We start from the raw sequence: 17,029 nt of genomic DNA on the forward strand, positions 1-17,029 counted from the left end.
GAATGCATATATGAGTTGACAGATGAGTAAGAGATGTTGTTTAAAATGCTGGTATAAAAACTTAAGCTTCATTTTTTGAATATAAACTTAAATGCAATTTTCTATGTTGTGATATCTTGATGTATGTTGTGTTACATCCTTCTAGAAGGGAAGTTTTATAAAGATGTATATATCAAACACTAAAAGCAAGAATGAGATTCTCTCTTCTTGGTATTTGTAGTGATAACCTAATAATTTTTTTAACAGTTCAGATCAAAAGTCATATTTAACGTACAGAGACCCTGGCTTCAGGATTTAGCTGAACTTTAGCAGAACAAGAGAAATATAAGAATCCCAACTTAGCTTCTTTGCAGGCTGAAATATGGAATAGTTTTACTTAAATAAGAACAGAACAACATGAATTATGCTTGAAATGTGAAACTATCACAGGAGAAATAACAGCATAGTTAAACTATCAGTAAATAAAGAGCCTCAGTGCACAAATAAGTCAATACAAAAAGAGATTCCAAGAATCAGATTGCAGTGGGCATGTAGGCATAGTCCAATATTTTTTTTAGTTTGCTCAGATCTTATTGCAGATGGGGTTAATGTGATTCTTAATCACTACATTTACAGACACACCTAAAATTCAATCACAAAATACTCCTATATTTTTTTTTAATTTTCTGTACACAAAGCTCTAATTCTTACTTGACAGGCAAGGAACAAACAGTCAACATAAGTGCAGCTGTTCTGAATAGCAAAACGTTTTTGTACATTCTTCCATGACAGGGGACATGTCCAGCACTAGTTGAAGGACATCATGTCTGCAGACTTTTTTTAAATTACTTGTTTTAATCAAAATACCTATAAAAGCTAAATCAAATTAAACAACTGCAAGAGCCTGGAGTCAGGGAATGAACCATTCTTTAAGTTCACTCTAGGAACTTCCCTATTGGGAATGAGGAGCTGTTTTTAAGAAAATGTTTACTTAACCCAGTACATTCTTAGGAAGCTCATCAAACATTAAGCACTAGGAATGACCATTTATTACAACTGGAAAGTGTATTTGTCAAGGACAAGGAAAAGTACTTCTACAGTGCATGCAACCTTAATTTGATTCTTCAATACACATTTTAAATTGCATTCCACAACAGGTTTCTGTTCATTTCATATCACAATAAAAGGAACACACCCAACATTCCAGTACAGCAGACACTGCAAATCAGAGCTTGTCCTGCCTTGAAGGTAAAAAGCCTTTAAACAAAGCATTACTTTACAGGGAAGAAACCTAAGAAACCTCATCTCTGTCCCCTATCCACTCTTAGTATGATCAAACACATTACAAATGTACCATATTTTAAGACTTGTGAAGAAAATAATTTGTATTGTGTACTTGTAATATTTAAATTTGTAGCATACCCATCAGAACCCAAAAAGCATGGTTGAGACTATGGCTACATTGCACACCTAAAAATTCTCACACCTTTTGAACATGCAAGATTTAAAATTTGTGAGCTAGCTTTCATAGCCCTGTACTGCTAACCATAATATTTTTCTGGCAGACTTAATGTTCAGCTCTCTCTCTTCCACCTATTTTCCACTATCTATATCTCATCATTCTCATGTTATCTCATTATTGATATATATATTATGCACACACCTGTAATATATGCAATAACACAACAAGTGAAAGACAAAATTAATTGGCAAAGTATGCTTAATAGGAGAAGTTTAAGAATAAACATTTTAAACCCCCTTGCATTTAGGAACCAAATAGTAAAAGCATAAATACAAAATGATAAGTACAGAGTTGAAAGTATAATAAACACTGTTACAGGGGACCAAAATTTGAAAAAAGACTATGTGATCCCATCATGAAAAAGGCAAATCTCATTTATATATATTCAGAACAACCTCAAAAAATCAGACTCCTGAGCTGCCAGAGGGGTCTCAGATGAAATACAGTGTTCAGATTTATCTCCAGAACTTGTGAGATACAGGCAGAGAGAAAAAGAATATTCATGTGAAAGAGAAAGAAGAAAACAAAAGCATAAACTATGATAAAACATTCAGTGATATAACTTTCATCTTGACAAAATCAGGCAGACAGGAGACAACAAACAAGTAAAATATCATCAGACGATCAGCTGTTCCCTAGACCATCAATGACAAGAAAGCTGTTACTTATTAGAAAAAAAATTCATACTGTGTAAAACAGTGCAACAGATGATGAGGGAAATCTCAGCAATCTTCATCCCTAAACTACAGGAACAGTACTAGTACCTAGCAAGAATGAGCTTAGTCTATCTACTCCCTGCTTAGGGCAGGATAATGGCTCAGAAAAGATCCCACTGAGTTCCCTTCCAGACATTTCTGTGCATTTCTGTTATTGCATTAAAAAATATCTATCTGGTAACCCTGATGTTTCTGGAAGAGTATGCTGAGGGAAATGCGGAATTCTAGACACAAATGACTTATAAATAACTTTTAAATCTGTGCTACTAACTAACTATGGTTAGGTATCTAGAAGAGCTTGGGGCAAACATTTTTTTCCTCAGTGATTATTTGCCAATTTTAAACCTTTGGATTTATTATACTAATGGCATAATAAAAATCAATAACTGCATGCCAGTATACCTAAATACAGAATATTCAAGAAAAATATGTTTTGGTTTTTTTGCTGCATGTCAACCCACAAGCCCTTAACTTCAATGAGAACAGGAAAATTAATGAACCTACTCCAGTTTTGGACTTTAATTTAGTTACTTTCTCTTGAAGAAAATTGGGGAGTCACGGATTTCTGATAAAAGTTGGTTCCTCGGGAGCAGTAGAAGTTCCTTTAGCAGTATCATTTACAATTTCTTTGAAACCCCAAAACAGTGTGTAATACAACCCATTTGAGAAAACGGTTTTAGTATCAGCTATAAAACAAGTAGATGCATTTCTGCCATGCTCCACTTTTTCAAAGCTATTTAAAATTGATCCTTCAAAGATGTTTTGAAAGCAGACCGCTTTGTTCTATTTCTAATAGTCTCCCATGAAATTTTGTGCTGCTTACAGCATGAACAAATCTATTAAAATTGGATAGGTTGAATCTTAAGGCACAACAGTTTCAGTCTGATTCTTGGTGTTATTAAAATTGTTATAATGAATAAATACATGTTTTCCTTTCTTGACAGTCCTTTCCTTGACACATGTAAAAAGAAAAAGAAGAATAAAGGAAAGGTACTATCTGTCAAGTAATATACCCACAGTATCAACAAATGTTGTAGAGCAAACATCATTCTCTGGAGGACTGCTGGTAAATTGATTGACTTCCATGAAGCCTGAAAGCTTCAGTTATAACACTGTCATTGTCCACAGATGTGGCCAAATATCTGTAATTAATCTGATTTTCAACTAGATCAATAAATATATATTTAATTACATTAATTTGGGTTTGCTAACATAGTATGAGTAAGGGTGGTACTCTTTATAACAGAAATGATGGAAAATTATACTGACTTTTTCTCAACCAGGCCATTAATCTGCCTTGTAACATTTTAAACAAGTCTATTTGGACATTGATTATGGCCCAAATCCTGCCACCAGAACTGCAAGTAGTGACACTGACTTAAACGGATCTCTCTCATGTGCACAGCCCTTCATCTCCTTTCACGCTACTCCTCTGTTCTTGCACATTCACGATGCTGTAAAGCTAAAAAATCAAAATACTCCCCTGTACAAGAAAGGAAGCACCACACACTAATGCTGCACTATTCTTAACCCCTTTACAAACTACTGCTATACCTTACTGTTACTTTTTAAAAAGTGAGGGGTTTAATTTTGTATTTCAAAGGCATAATTTTAAGAGAGTTGTTAAGTCTTCTACAGAGGCACTCCTCATTCTATTCCCCACATGTACCCTTTTTCATAAAAAGCTTTTTAACACCCGTTTCAAAAATTTATATTTACACTGAAAAATACTTGTATATGTATTTAAAATATCCCTGTCTCTTAGTTTCCCATTCACTGATTCAGCAATACTGGGTGTTCCTGATGATTTAATGTAGAATATATGGAACTAATTACAGAACACAAGACATCAAAAACTGTGGTTTTCTAAATTTTAATTAATTGTGGTTTCACAGGCTGCTATTCCATGCAGTCTAGGAAGTGGTTAGATGTGGGGTTTATTATCAGTTTAAATAAAAACTCAAAGTGTGAGGCATTGGTTCCACCTGAATTTTCCAGCCCATAAGAAATATGATTTTCTGTAAGCTGCAGACATTGTGTAAAGTGGGCTTCAACAGAATGAAAACAAAGTGATTTGCTGTCCTAGCCTGCTAGACTGAAAGATAGTGGCTAACCACAAGTTTATCCTTTGATCAAGACAGAAAGTGTACGTCACAGTAATATGATTGAAGATGCTCATTTGAATGCTTGACAATACACTCTCTCACAACTAAGCCAAATAATAAGATAAATTCAGATGATATTAAAAAGGCATTATTTACAAGCATTGCTCACTGACTATATATCTTGATACTTTTTCCTGGGCATGAGAGACAGACACTGCAAACTGCTACAGAAGATGGCAAAAAAGAAGGGAGGTGGTCGGCTGGGTGGTGGAAAGGGAGGAGGCAAAAACTTTGCAAGGAAGCATCAGTCAAGCACATTTACTGGGTGGCTAATTCTGGTGGGATTTCTTCAACCTGCCCTATATGACATTATCTATTTTTTTAAATGAGAATAGAAACCCATTCTGAAGGTTCTCAATACTAAAAATGAAGCATAATCGAGATGTTCTGCATGAACTACACTTACAAAGCAACATTAAACAATTTGGGTGAAGTGACCATGACGACTGCCATGTTTTGCTGAAGGAAGAGTCAGTCTAGTGTTTGGAGAAAACATTTTCTGATTTTGTAAACATTTATACATTTGAGATACCTAATTGCTACAAAAAATAGGATTATCATGTTCTTAGCCTTCTTTTTACTATTGCTGTTTAATCTGAAGCTGGTTTGCACCTTTCAGTTTATCTGTGCAGTCCCATTGTAAACACGTGAGGATTTGAATGAACAAATTGGGATGTGTGAGCACTAACCACTTGGGGAATGGGAGGGGAGAAAAATTGTCATTTCAAGTACATTACTGTAAACAATGTCAATTGACTGAATTTAGATGAGTAAAAATTTTCTTTGCAAGGTTATATTGCAGTTAAAAGTCAGAAGAGGACATTTTGGCATTTAACAATTATGGTCATATTCCCTACTCATACAATATATTAGCATTAGATATAGGTTATCTCAGCAACTACTATGTGTTGTAAAACAGAATTCTGAGAAATGAGGATGTTTTAATGAGTGACTGAAACACTCAAATCTCTTCTTTTTTCTCCCACTCTTTGATTTCTCCCTCAGAAAATAAACCAACTTTTTGATATAAACACTGATTGCAATCTGAGAGTGACAGCATACTGGTTTTAACCTGATGAACATCAAAGCTTAATTCTTCCAGGTAACCTTCACTTCATTATTGTATCTAGTTCATTTTGTATAATCCACTCAATTAGGAGATTAGAAGAATAGGTAGCAACTATGAAATAAGATCTCACTTGGCATAACAGTAATCTCAGTGTAATAAATACACATAGAGAAACAATTATTTGGCAATTTTTATAATATATAGTGGAAAAAAATACCACCAAAACCAAACACACACACACACACACACACACACACATCAACCTATTAAAGTTTGAATACAATGACCATCATTTTGATGATGTGGTCATTGTTTTTCAGATTCCCAATACCTAATATTTCCTTTTGAAGACAATGGGAACTGTTTGTTTTAAAAGCTGTCACCAGGCACACTGTCTATGTGACAAAAGAAGGAGAATCAAAACATTCAAATATTTCAAAAACCTATAAATTGGAAAGTATATTATTATTATTGAAATTTCAATAGTGTGGTTATCATGATATGAATAGAAATTATGAACATCAAAATTACATGTGATAATAAATTCATGTTAGTGCAGTTAGAATAAATAAATAAAACACAATTCTTCACACCTGACAAAGCCCATAGGAACACCATCTGTAAACAGAGTGATCCAACCATGATAACTTGGCTCTATAGCAATTGCCAGTTCCCACCTCGTAGGTAACTTGAATATTATTTTTCTTTCTTCTCTGAACCTCAGTACTTGGCTCAAAACAGAAAAAAGCTGCTATCCTTTTGCTGCAGCAAAAACCCCAATGGAATCTAGGAGTCCCTGACTTCAAGGAAGCCATGGCCTATGGCAGACTGTTACTGGGAACCGAACAATGTTCTGTGTTACGCGGCAGACTCAGAGCAGGGTATAAAAGATCTAAAACAAAAAGTTCACACTCTGTTCCCTGTGCACGATGTGTTGTTTCCTGGTTCTCCTTGGGAACTCTCTAATTACTTGATTAGGAGATTAGCTTTTGTAAGTATTTAATTAATGAGAGGACAGTGGGAAGTCTTTCAAAAGTACTTGTATTCTCACAATTTAATAGGAAATTCAGTTTAGAGAAAAATTAAGACAGTTATGGTGTTTTTAAAATCACTTTTCTCTGTTTTCAGGTTTTTATGGTTACATCTTAATATTTAGCCACTTTTCAAAATATTAACCACAAAATTCAGGCCAGTACAGTTTGGCTTATTATTGCAGAGCAGAGTGTTGCTGTGGGGTTGACAGTTGCACAAAGACCCACATTTTCACTTCACCTCCCTGAATTGGGGCTTTTCACAAGGTCAGGTTCATCTGTCTCTCATGTTTGAAAAATATTGGGCATTCAATCTGCTCACCTATCAAAGATGTGCAGGCTTGTTCCTTAAGTTCTAATATTTTTTAGATATATTTTATTAGCAAAGTAGTAAATTCCAAAACTTATATTGTCTTTCATTCACATAAATACCTACTTGTAAAAGTAACTTAGTTTTTATTATTAATGATGATTGAGAACACAATTGAAAAACTTGCTGACAATTTTTCATTTGTCTTTGTACTTTTGACTTCATCATCTATTTTTCCTTTTTGGTGAAAGCTGGCCTTTACGCTGAAGTGTTTTATACCAGAAAATAGTTTCAACACACTCCTATGAACCTTTATTCTATATTTTATGTTGTATCAAAAGATATCCTGCTACTTTAGGCACCTAATCACAAGGGGTTTTTTTTTCCTACATGAAAGGGCTTGTGACCTTTTTTTTAGCAGAAAGGTAATTAAATAAAGTAAATACAGTATTTAAAGTCACATATATTGACAGAGCGCAAACAAGAAGAGATCAATGACAGAATTTATGTTAACTGAAAGACAAGAATTCCAAGACAAAATTACACAGATGACTTAAGAACAGGAAGTATTTTATTATTAACTTTTGATTACCCAGAGCAGCTCACATTGAAAAGCCGGAAGACAAATATGCGCACACACATCAGAAGAGTTCAGCAGAACAGAATGATTTTCAGAAGATAAGCACGGGCAACCCTACTAACAGGTTACATATTAAATGCCTACATACATGTGGCTGACTGCCCTGCCAGTTAGGAAGTTAAATAATTTGGTATTTAATCCTTTCCCCTCAAGAAATAGAGATGACAATCGAATGGGTTTGATAATTTGGCTCAACTTTATCTTACTCTCCTTGGCTACCCAGTCATTTTGACTGTGTCAGGGATCAGGGAAGTTCAGGGTTTGTTGCAGAGAGGAAGTGAAAATTTGTTTATGAAACAATTTTAAATTTTAGGGATTTTCAAGTTTCAAAAATAGCTGCCTTTTTAACATTCACATGAAGGCATGATAAGGAAAACAGTGGAAATAAAACATTTGAAAATTCAAATTCTGAAATTGTATTTACTATACCAACCTTTCACAAAACTACAAGGATACTGATTTCTAACAAAATTACTGTAGCACACCATCTGTCTTGTTAAAGGGTGTTTGTCACACTGTTAGAAGAACATTTAGAATAAGAGATATCTACCAAAAAGCTATGAAGTTAACTGAGTGCTACCAAAAGACACCAAAGTTACAAAGTGAACAATAAATCACCAGATTGATTTCATTCTCTACACAACTACATTGAAAATCCTGTAACCGACGAAGATGAGACTCAAGAGCTGCTGTGAGGGATTTCAGGTTAGAGTTATTAGAGCTCCATACAAGGAACCCTTTGGCAGCTGAAAGGGTAGGACTGTTAGGACCTGTCAACTTCAAAATGCCTGTAGGATTATATGCAAAATTTCTTGGAAAGGCTGTGTCATTTGCCTTCACACCTCCACCTTTCAAATGTCTTTGAACCTGGTCTTTCATGCACTAAATCACTCCCTTCAATATGAAGCCCAGCATTTTATTTCTTCTCATAAATGATCCTTACTATTTTTCTTCCTGTGATTTATTGCTTAGCTCAAAAACAGAGTTAAATGAATAGTTAAACAGCCTGAGCATTCTGTGTCTAGAAATGTCCTTTGCAACCAAACTGTGCTCCATTTTCACATGCAAGGTTTTATTAATTTCATTTTGGGGGTTTTTTTTATGCAGCTACACTTCACCAACATTAGCCAGCTATCAAGAGCCAGCATGGAAGTAGCCTTCCCGAATTCCTTCTCTACTAGCCTAGCCTGACATAATTGCAAGAACAGATGCAATAGCTTTGTGATTATCTAGACTTTCCCATGAAAACAAAACTGAATGCTTTTCAACAACAATCTTGGCTCCTTCAGCCAAACCTTTCATCCTCATCATTAAAAAAGTTTTGAGTACTTATGAGAAGCTAACAAATGACAGCACATAATCCCCATCTGTAACAACAGACGCCAGGTACTGCAAAGACAAGACAGGTGCAAACTTTGGTATTCCCATAGTGCTTATTATCTACCCCTTTTCAGAAACAAAAGGATTTTTCTCTTAACACCACTACAGATTTCCCACATTAATCTTCCCACAAGTAAACTTTTACCCTGAAGCTACTATACAGTGTTATTATTCTGTCAAGAGTTTTTCTCCTGAGTTTAAAGAGGTGCTTCTACCAACCAGTGGAGTTAGATTGTGCAGTAAGTCATCTACAGCTGATTTGATCTCAAATGTTTAGAGTTGCCCTCATCAGAGCTCTACCATATGCAAAATACTAAAAAAAAAAAAAAAAGAGAAGTTGCATTCTTCTGTCACAACTTCTTTCATTTCATTCCTGTTTTTCCCTTTTGTTTGTCCCTTTCCTACCAGAATTATAGTAAGAAATTTAGCACAGTACATGCCACTCTAATTACTTACTGTCTGTGGGGAGGCAGTGGATAGGATTGTGGCATGATTAAGATACTAGAAATGAATAGGGACACAGCATGAATGCACCTAAACAGCATAAGTGAAAACTAGGGTGCTACCTGAAACCTAGTATGAAATATACATTTGCTTACCTTTTCTTCCACTAGCAAGCATGTCAGACACAACATCTCAGTATTTGAAAGCACAAAAAAATCTAGGACTGTGCCAGTTACACAGGGGATTACTTTGAGAATAGGACAGAATCACTTTGCTTTGGAATTTGTAGAGAAGCCATCAGCGTGCTTTCTCATAAATGTTGATCCTGAAAATTGGAAAAGGGATAGTCAACTAGATGATTCTGTAATGCTTAACAAACAAAAAATAAAGTTGCTAAAAAACTTGGGAGCAGAAGAAGGTGATGTTTGGGGTTCTTTGGGTTTTTAATTTGTTTGTTTGTGGGACTGGGCGGGGGGGGGGGGAGCTTTTTGCTGCTTTTTTTGTTTGGATGTCTGGGGATTTCTTTTGAGGGGTATGGTTTGGGGTTTTTTTAACCAAACATATTAAGTAAAAAAGTAGCTCATAAAATATTTAGTACAGGATTAAATAAAAAAAAAAAACAAACATACAAATAATTGAGACACTACATTGTTTAGAACAGATATGATCAATAAGATTAAACAAATAAATTTTAACCATGACTACAGAATAATTTGGAAAGACTAAAGGAATATTTGGACTTCATTGTGAAATATTTCTGTTGAAGTAGCATCCAGCAGCTCCAATGACATTGCATCAGTGAGTTTACAGTTTAAGAGTGACGAGTTTATATATACATAGAGATTCCTCTCAAATCACAGACTTGTTTGAAGTTATTTGGGGTTTGTTTATTTGTTTTGATTTTTTTTTTTGAGGTGCCTTACAGAAAACTTTTGGTTTGATACAAGATAGTTTGACATTTGGGAAACTGGGAAGCCAATTGGAAAGGCTTAGAAACTTGCCATTACTGCTAACTCTATTGACTAATAGATCTTCAAATTCGCATGCCAGTGTACATAACATATTAAAAGCTTTAATGCAATACTACTGACTGATAAAAGCTAACCAGCTTGATCTGATCTATATTAATCTAGAACCATTTTAGAGGTAAGATTTTGAGAAAGAAAAGAGAATCTCTTTGAAGATCAGTTAAAGGAAAGTTTGCATGAGTAGAGAGTAATATATTTTAGGCTAATATTTCCAATAGCTACAGAGTGGCAGTATTATATTCTTTCATTATTTCTTCTGTGTAGTTGCTCTGATTAGACCCACTCTTTGAGCTTAATGAAAAATTACTACTTGAGAAAACATTTTTCAGTTAGCATGCTAGACTTTTCATCACCTAAAACCCTCACAATATGAGATGTATTTCCAACTCTGGTGTCAAATTGCAATAAAAGACACCTATTCATTTTAAATCTTGATTTTTGACATTTAACTGTGATTTACTATAGGGATACACTCTCATAATGAGAACATACTCAGGACTATAATATTAAAATGTAATGTTTGAAAGTTATTTTCGTTAGTGGTGTACTCTCTGCTTATTAGAAGGTGTAAACTTTGTTGTCTATTAAGCAAAACTGAATGATGAAAGTACCATGGTGGCAAATCCACAAGGCTGGTAATTCACCCCAGTCCATCTTCCTCATATAACATGTATTCTCTTCCTTACACATTAATGCAGATTGGATTTCCCAGTTACTATCTTTCCTGGATTTGTACACAATTTTTTACTCTATTTTCTCATCAATTGGCAAAACACAGTTCTTTCAAAAACAGAATGATACTTAAGAGCCCACATACACCAACCAGACCACTCCCAGAGTCATGACATTGTGTGAGACTTTTGAAATTGTTCAAGACAAAACAAAAATCACTTTGTTCTGAAAACAGCAGGGCACACTACATTAGATTTTACACTAGAACACTACAATAAAGTAAATGATAGAACATGTAAAAGTAATACTCATTTCCAAGTTAAATGTGCATACATAAACTTCTATGCTAAAATGCTGTGAGACACATTAATAAAGTTTCCACATAATAAAAAAGAGTCCCTGACAATATAAATATCCATTAATAAATGGAAATCTAACAAAAGTTTTAAGGTAACTTATAGAAACTGAAGGAAAGGGAGTGTCTAGTTTATTTGAAATAATTTTCCAATATGTTTCCTGGACTTTAAAAATTTTTAGGACATTTACAGTGGTTGAATGCTATTTGCACTGAATCATCCTACTATCTGCTTTGATGTGGGAGGAGAGGGTTAATATGTGATGAAAGTAATAATTTGGGAGAAGGAGCAATAAAGGTTGTCTGCTTTTTCTTGACAATTGCAGTACCTCATCTCTTGTTTATGGCAATAACTTATATTTCAAACAGGTTGCCAGAGTGATCTAACTTGTAAATAATTCTATTAACAACTAAAAGGAGAGCAATTTTCAAAAGCTTTTGTGCACATCATTTGTTTTGATTGCCCCACAATAGTTTCTTTAAAACAAACAAAGTAATTTTAAGACTTAGATAAAAGTTCCCTAATCAGAACCAGTTTGTTATTTGTTGAACACTACTGAATTTTTCAGGAGAAAAAATTGTACTGAATTTCTTGAACAGAAAAAAAACAACCCCAACAAAGTATGGAATTTGAGGTAACATAATTGGATTTAAACTGAAATGAATGTTATTTATTTAGAAAAAAGATAATCAGATGATATTTTATAACTCTTGCCGCAGTGATACTTGATGGGATATACAATAAACTTTCCAAAGTAATGAATTTAAATCTTAGTCAAATCTATGAAAAAATTGTAAAAAAATTGTCAGCCAAGGAAACAAAATTACTGTGTTCCACAGTCAAAGCAACAATTTTTGATTTTTTCAGACCTGAGACACTACATGATTAACATTACAGAAAAATACAAAAGAAATATTATACATACTACATATACTTTATGAGAAACTGCACTCAAATGTTGGCCAAAGGGAAAGGAACCTAGTCCTTCAGAGTAAAAAACTTGCTATCAGGTAAGTATATTCATTCTTTTTAAGAACTAAATAACAACCAACATGATTTAAAATGTCTCTCTTCCTTGTAGAGTCTCAGAAAGTCCACACTGACGACTCAGGTTCTGGAGATTCAGGACACACTCCCATGGATTTCTCTGCAGGTCCACAGTCCTGCTGGATTCATGTCTAGCCCTATCTCTCTGCGAGTCTGCTTCACACAAACAGATCTTTTAAGTTTTTATGGTATCCATGTGATAGAATGAGATATGGTCACAGGCAAAGAAGAAGTTATGATTTGATTAGGACATCTACTTCAGAGGCTCTTTTGTTTCAAAGGTTTCCCCACCCTCTCATTTTAGTCCCACGGATAATAGCCATCCTCAGGTTTGTATTTTTTGTATATTTTTTTATTAACCTGAAGAATTTCACTCCTGTCTATGTATTTTGGGGCAATATTTAATGTCACATCTAAGAAATAATCTCATCTAAGACCTTAAGCAAAAATACAAAGCAAAATAAAATCTCCAAGGTAAGAATTAGTTCAAAACCATCTTTGATTTACAATGAATTTTTGCCATGCAGAAGAAAATGAATTATTGAATTTGCACATTGAAGCATCTTTAGGAGCCTGTTCCATTATCTAGACAGGTTTCACTGTATTTAATCAGTGTAAACTCTGAATGCAGAAGGGTTTTTTTCAAGTCCTTCCCATTATATGACAGGATTTCACAGTCCTTTTTCACTTCATGTAGCTTTCCAAAGCTCTACATAACACACATTCTACATACTACCTTGGCTTATACAACCCTGAAATCCTTTTACTCTAAAACTTTTTGATTACTTCTTAAGAGAGCATAGGAAAAACTACTTTGCTTAAGAGAAAATAATGTCCTTAATAATATCCTTTATGATGTTTCTGGATGGATTTTCTGTTATTGCAGCCAAAGTTAAGCAACTCTTAGGCTTTCATACCTACATGAGAGAAACATAACTGATAGCTGTGAAATCTGTGGGCTTGTGAAAGGAAGAGAAGGCAGGATATGAGCTTTCCTCTCTGCTCTATTAGTATGAACTTTTTCTATTAGTATTTAAATTTTATTTGCCTGTTTCAATCAACAAGCTGAATTAAAAAGGTACTGCAAACAAAATGAACATGTGCAATTCTAAAAGATCAAAGCTTAGCCAATTTGGATGAAATAAAGGAACAATTATTAGATAGCCCTAGACAGAATATCTATTTAATCTTCATTACTGTCAAAAGCAAGCAATAGTAACAACATCTCTGCATCAAATGGGAAAAAACCCCAAACCAACCCAAAACATTCTCTTGAACTGACACCCAGATAGCCATACAGGTATTGCACCAGAATATCAAACCACCTGCTCAGTTATTTTCAAAGCAGGTCAGTTTTTAAACAGCTTGTTGGATTTTCATCTTCACTTGCATAGAAGAGGGTTAAGTCTGTTCCTTGCAAAGATCTTTGGAATGATCTTTGATGACAAATGACATGCTACCATATGCCAAAAAAGAACGGGAATACAGTCACTCCCAGCTTCAACTTTAACTGGAGCTGCTTTGTTCTGAGTGCCCTGAATAATTAATAACTACTTTGGCAATCAGTCATGCATTCCTTAATGGCACCTCGGGCATCAAGTATCCCATTCACCCGCTCCCCAACTAACAATGGACTTTATTACATCAAGTTTTCTCTGCCAAACTTGTAACTGACATAGTTTAAACTAAACAAGTCACTAGGAAGACTGAAGCCCAAATATATATTATTGGATTTTATAAGATTTTCCTCAATTGCGTGTGGCTACTATATGGATTAGAGGTTTAATTGGGGCAAGTGAGAAGAAGGGGAAGAGAAATAAAATATGGACTGCTTTTGCAATAAAGTTCTAGGAGGTGGCATAGTGCTGCCAAAATCTTGACTTTTAATAAATGCATAGCTGGTCAAAATTGAGAACCATTACAAGGCAGCCCTTACTGAATAAAGCACCTCATCAGTAAGTACAGACTAAATGACAAGGCAGAGAATGAAAAGAGTGACTGAGAATAACAGCTGTGCTGAAAGGAGTATAAAAATTTTGAAATAACATAAACTATATTTACTGAGTAATAAGAATTTTCAACACTTGCTTCCACTTCATGGTATTGTAGACAAAATTTACTTGCAACTATAGAAGAGAGAAAAGAAAGTGGAGTTAGACTAGAATTATAGGAAGTTCTAGATGTAGCCAGGGTACACAACTTAAAAGGGAGGAAATTCAAATTGTTAAAATCCAACCAGTTAGAATCTAAAGAAGAGCTTCAGGTTTTAATAAGGGAGCATTCTGCTTGTATACAGCATGTGCTTTTATGCAGTGCCTTATAATCCCACAGAAACCTTTCCAGAGAATGATGTTGTATCCAGTGACATTGGAATGGCAGTGAGTCCCTTAGAGTTACTAAATCTTAGAAGCAAAGTAAGATCAATAGCCATTCCTGTCCTACTTATGTGAAAAGTTGGTTTGAAATATAATATACAAAGTAAAAAAAAAAAAAAAGTATACGATAAATTACAGCAGATTTAAACAAAGCCATTTCTCCTGGTCTTTAAAAGACCTGAAAGTTTGCCCCTCTCTGTGGGTGGCCTCCAAATACAGAAACAAGCTTGCACTGTTTTATTTCAGTTTGCTTCATTTCTCCCTAAACAAACTCTCATTGCTAGTCTACCAGGCATCTCCCCCTCCCCACCACTTGTCAAAAAAAATGAGGGGGAAAAAATTAACTGTTTAGAACCAATTCATTGAAGTGAATCTCCAAGTGAATCAGTTATGATTTTGCAAGAATTATGTAAAATTTACACTAATTCTTATAGCGGACATCTTTTTTGTAAGCATGTGGGAATAGGGCTATAAATTTTATTTTCTTGTGAAAAGCTGGGTAAGATAGCATTACAGTTATAAAGAAAAAACACTTTTTATCACTTTTCAATTGCATTAGGTATAAAAAGCAAGATTAACCCTGGAACTCAACAATATAGATTAAATTTACAACTTGCTGTCTGAAATGTGTAATTGTATTCTCCATGACTTATTAAGGCACATTTTTTTGTTGAAAAAGATCACAGCTCTTTTAAAGACAGATTTAGAAATTAACCAATAAGCAGTTGCTACACTGCACATTTTGGGGCTCATTCTCAATTCTTATGACATGAAGCAGCTGCTCTTGCCTGTTCTGTATGTTAGAGGGATCATGTTTGATTGCTAAAACTGGTTGCATGGATCCTTCTTATGCTATATGTGCTTTCTTAGTGGAAAGGAATGCATCCTATGATGTCAGCTGTTTTTTTGTCTATTGAATAAGTTATGTAAATATTTTGAACATTAAACCATTGCCCTGCCAGCAATGATAATGTAAACTTTATAATCAGTTTTCTCCATCAAATATTAAGGAATAAACTCAGTCCATTTGCACAGCATGGCATAAAAAAATAATTATACATATACTCTGGTATTTCAGGTGCCTTCGCTTCATCAGCTCCACAGAAATTGAATCACACTTAAGTTCAATAGCTATGTAGCAGGTAGGATGTAATACCAGAGCTGTGACAACAAAATTTGGCACCAGCCCCACAAACACATGGATTTAGTGATTTTCTTCAACCATTTTCTAAAAGTAAACATACTTATTTCATTCTGCCCTCAGATGTATAAAAGTTTAAACCTGGCCTTATTTCAAGTTAATTTGGAGACTGACATTTTATTTAATTTTAAAATTCACCATTATTAGGTCATAGTATTCTACTATCAGAAGGGTCTAACTCATAGAAGATGCAAATATGCAGCTCTAAGCTTTGATCAGTTTAGGAGAGTTCTTATTTAGGCATAAATATTTAAAAATATTTATAAGAAAACAACAGAAAACAACATACATAAATATATATACACACACACATACATCCCCCAGTACAGTACACTGACATCATCTGTATGCTAAATATGTTCAGCAGACAATTTTGTTCTATTGAGAAGATACATGGTATGGTTTTTTCTTCTCCTCAATAACTGCAGTGTTGCATATGGGGAGAAAAGCAAAACTGGCAAAAAAATAAAGCAAGCCAAATTCATTCTGAGTGAAGCATATGTCAGTGGGGTTACAACATGGATTCTTTTGATCAATTTTTTATTGAGCTTGCACATATTTTCCACCAACCAAATACCACAGTACCACAAAATTACTTAAGAGATTCAAAGAGAATTATGAGGAATTTAAAGAAAAGTGCTCCTTACGTTTTTAAAATGTGGAATATCTATTCTAAAACAAGTCAATTCCTGTTTTCCCCCATTCTAATGTTTCAGCAAATTATCCATCCTTAAAAATCTATAATAGAGGTTTTCTTCCCTATCACAGATTATTCATTTGGTGAAAAAAGGTAACAGAAATCTGTTGACAGTGAAACTAGTCACATTTTAGACAATTACTAGTGTTTAATACCTGTGATTTACAAGATTTAAGCAACATTTAAGAGAAGTCTAGAGCACAGTTTCCATGGAAAACACAGTGGAAAAAGAGTATTACGCATTGTCTGCTTTGTCACTTTAATAAAACTATCCAGAGGCATAAGAACTTCTCTGTTTGGAACTAGGTATAATCATTTGCCTGTGCATGTCTAATAGCAGCTGACTAATAAAACCATTAATTTCTTCAGTCCTTTTTGCAACATCCCAATGGTCTTT

At 34.3% G+C, this 17,029-nt stretch overlaps 1 protein-coding gene across 1 annotated transcript in view; it reads right to left on the minus strand.

The window, feature by feature from the left end:
* PDGFC (platelet derived growth factor C) overlaps nucleotides 1-17,029 on the minus strand; it is a 135,311-nt gene that overhangs the window by 17,132 nt on the left and 101,150 nt on the right. The gene's annotated exons all lie outside the window — the stretch shown is intronic.

The sequence above is a fragment of the Pithys albifrons genome, chromosome 5 (genome assembly GCF_047495875.1).
Source record: "Pithys albifrons albifrons isolate INPA30051 chromosome 5, PitAlb_v1, whole genome shotgun sequence".
Classification (NCBI taxonomy): domain Eukaryota; kingdom Metazoa; phylum Chordata; class Aves; order Passeriformes; family Thamnophilidae; genus Pithys; species Pithys albifrons.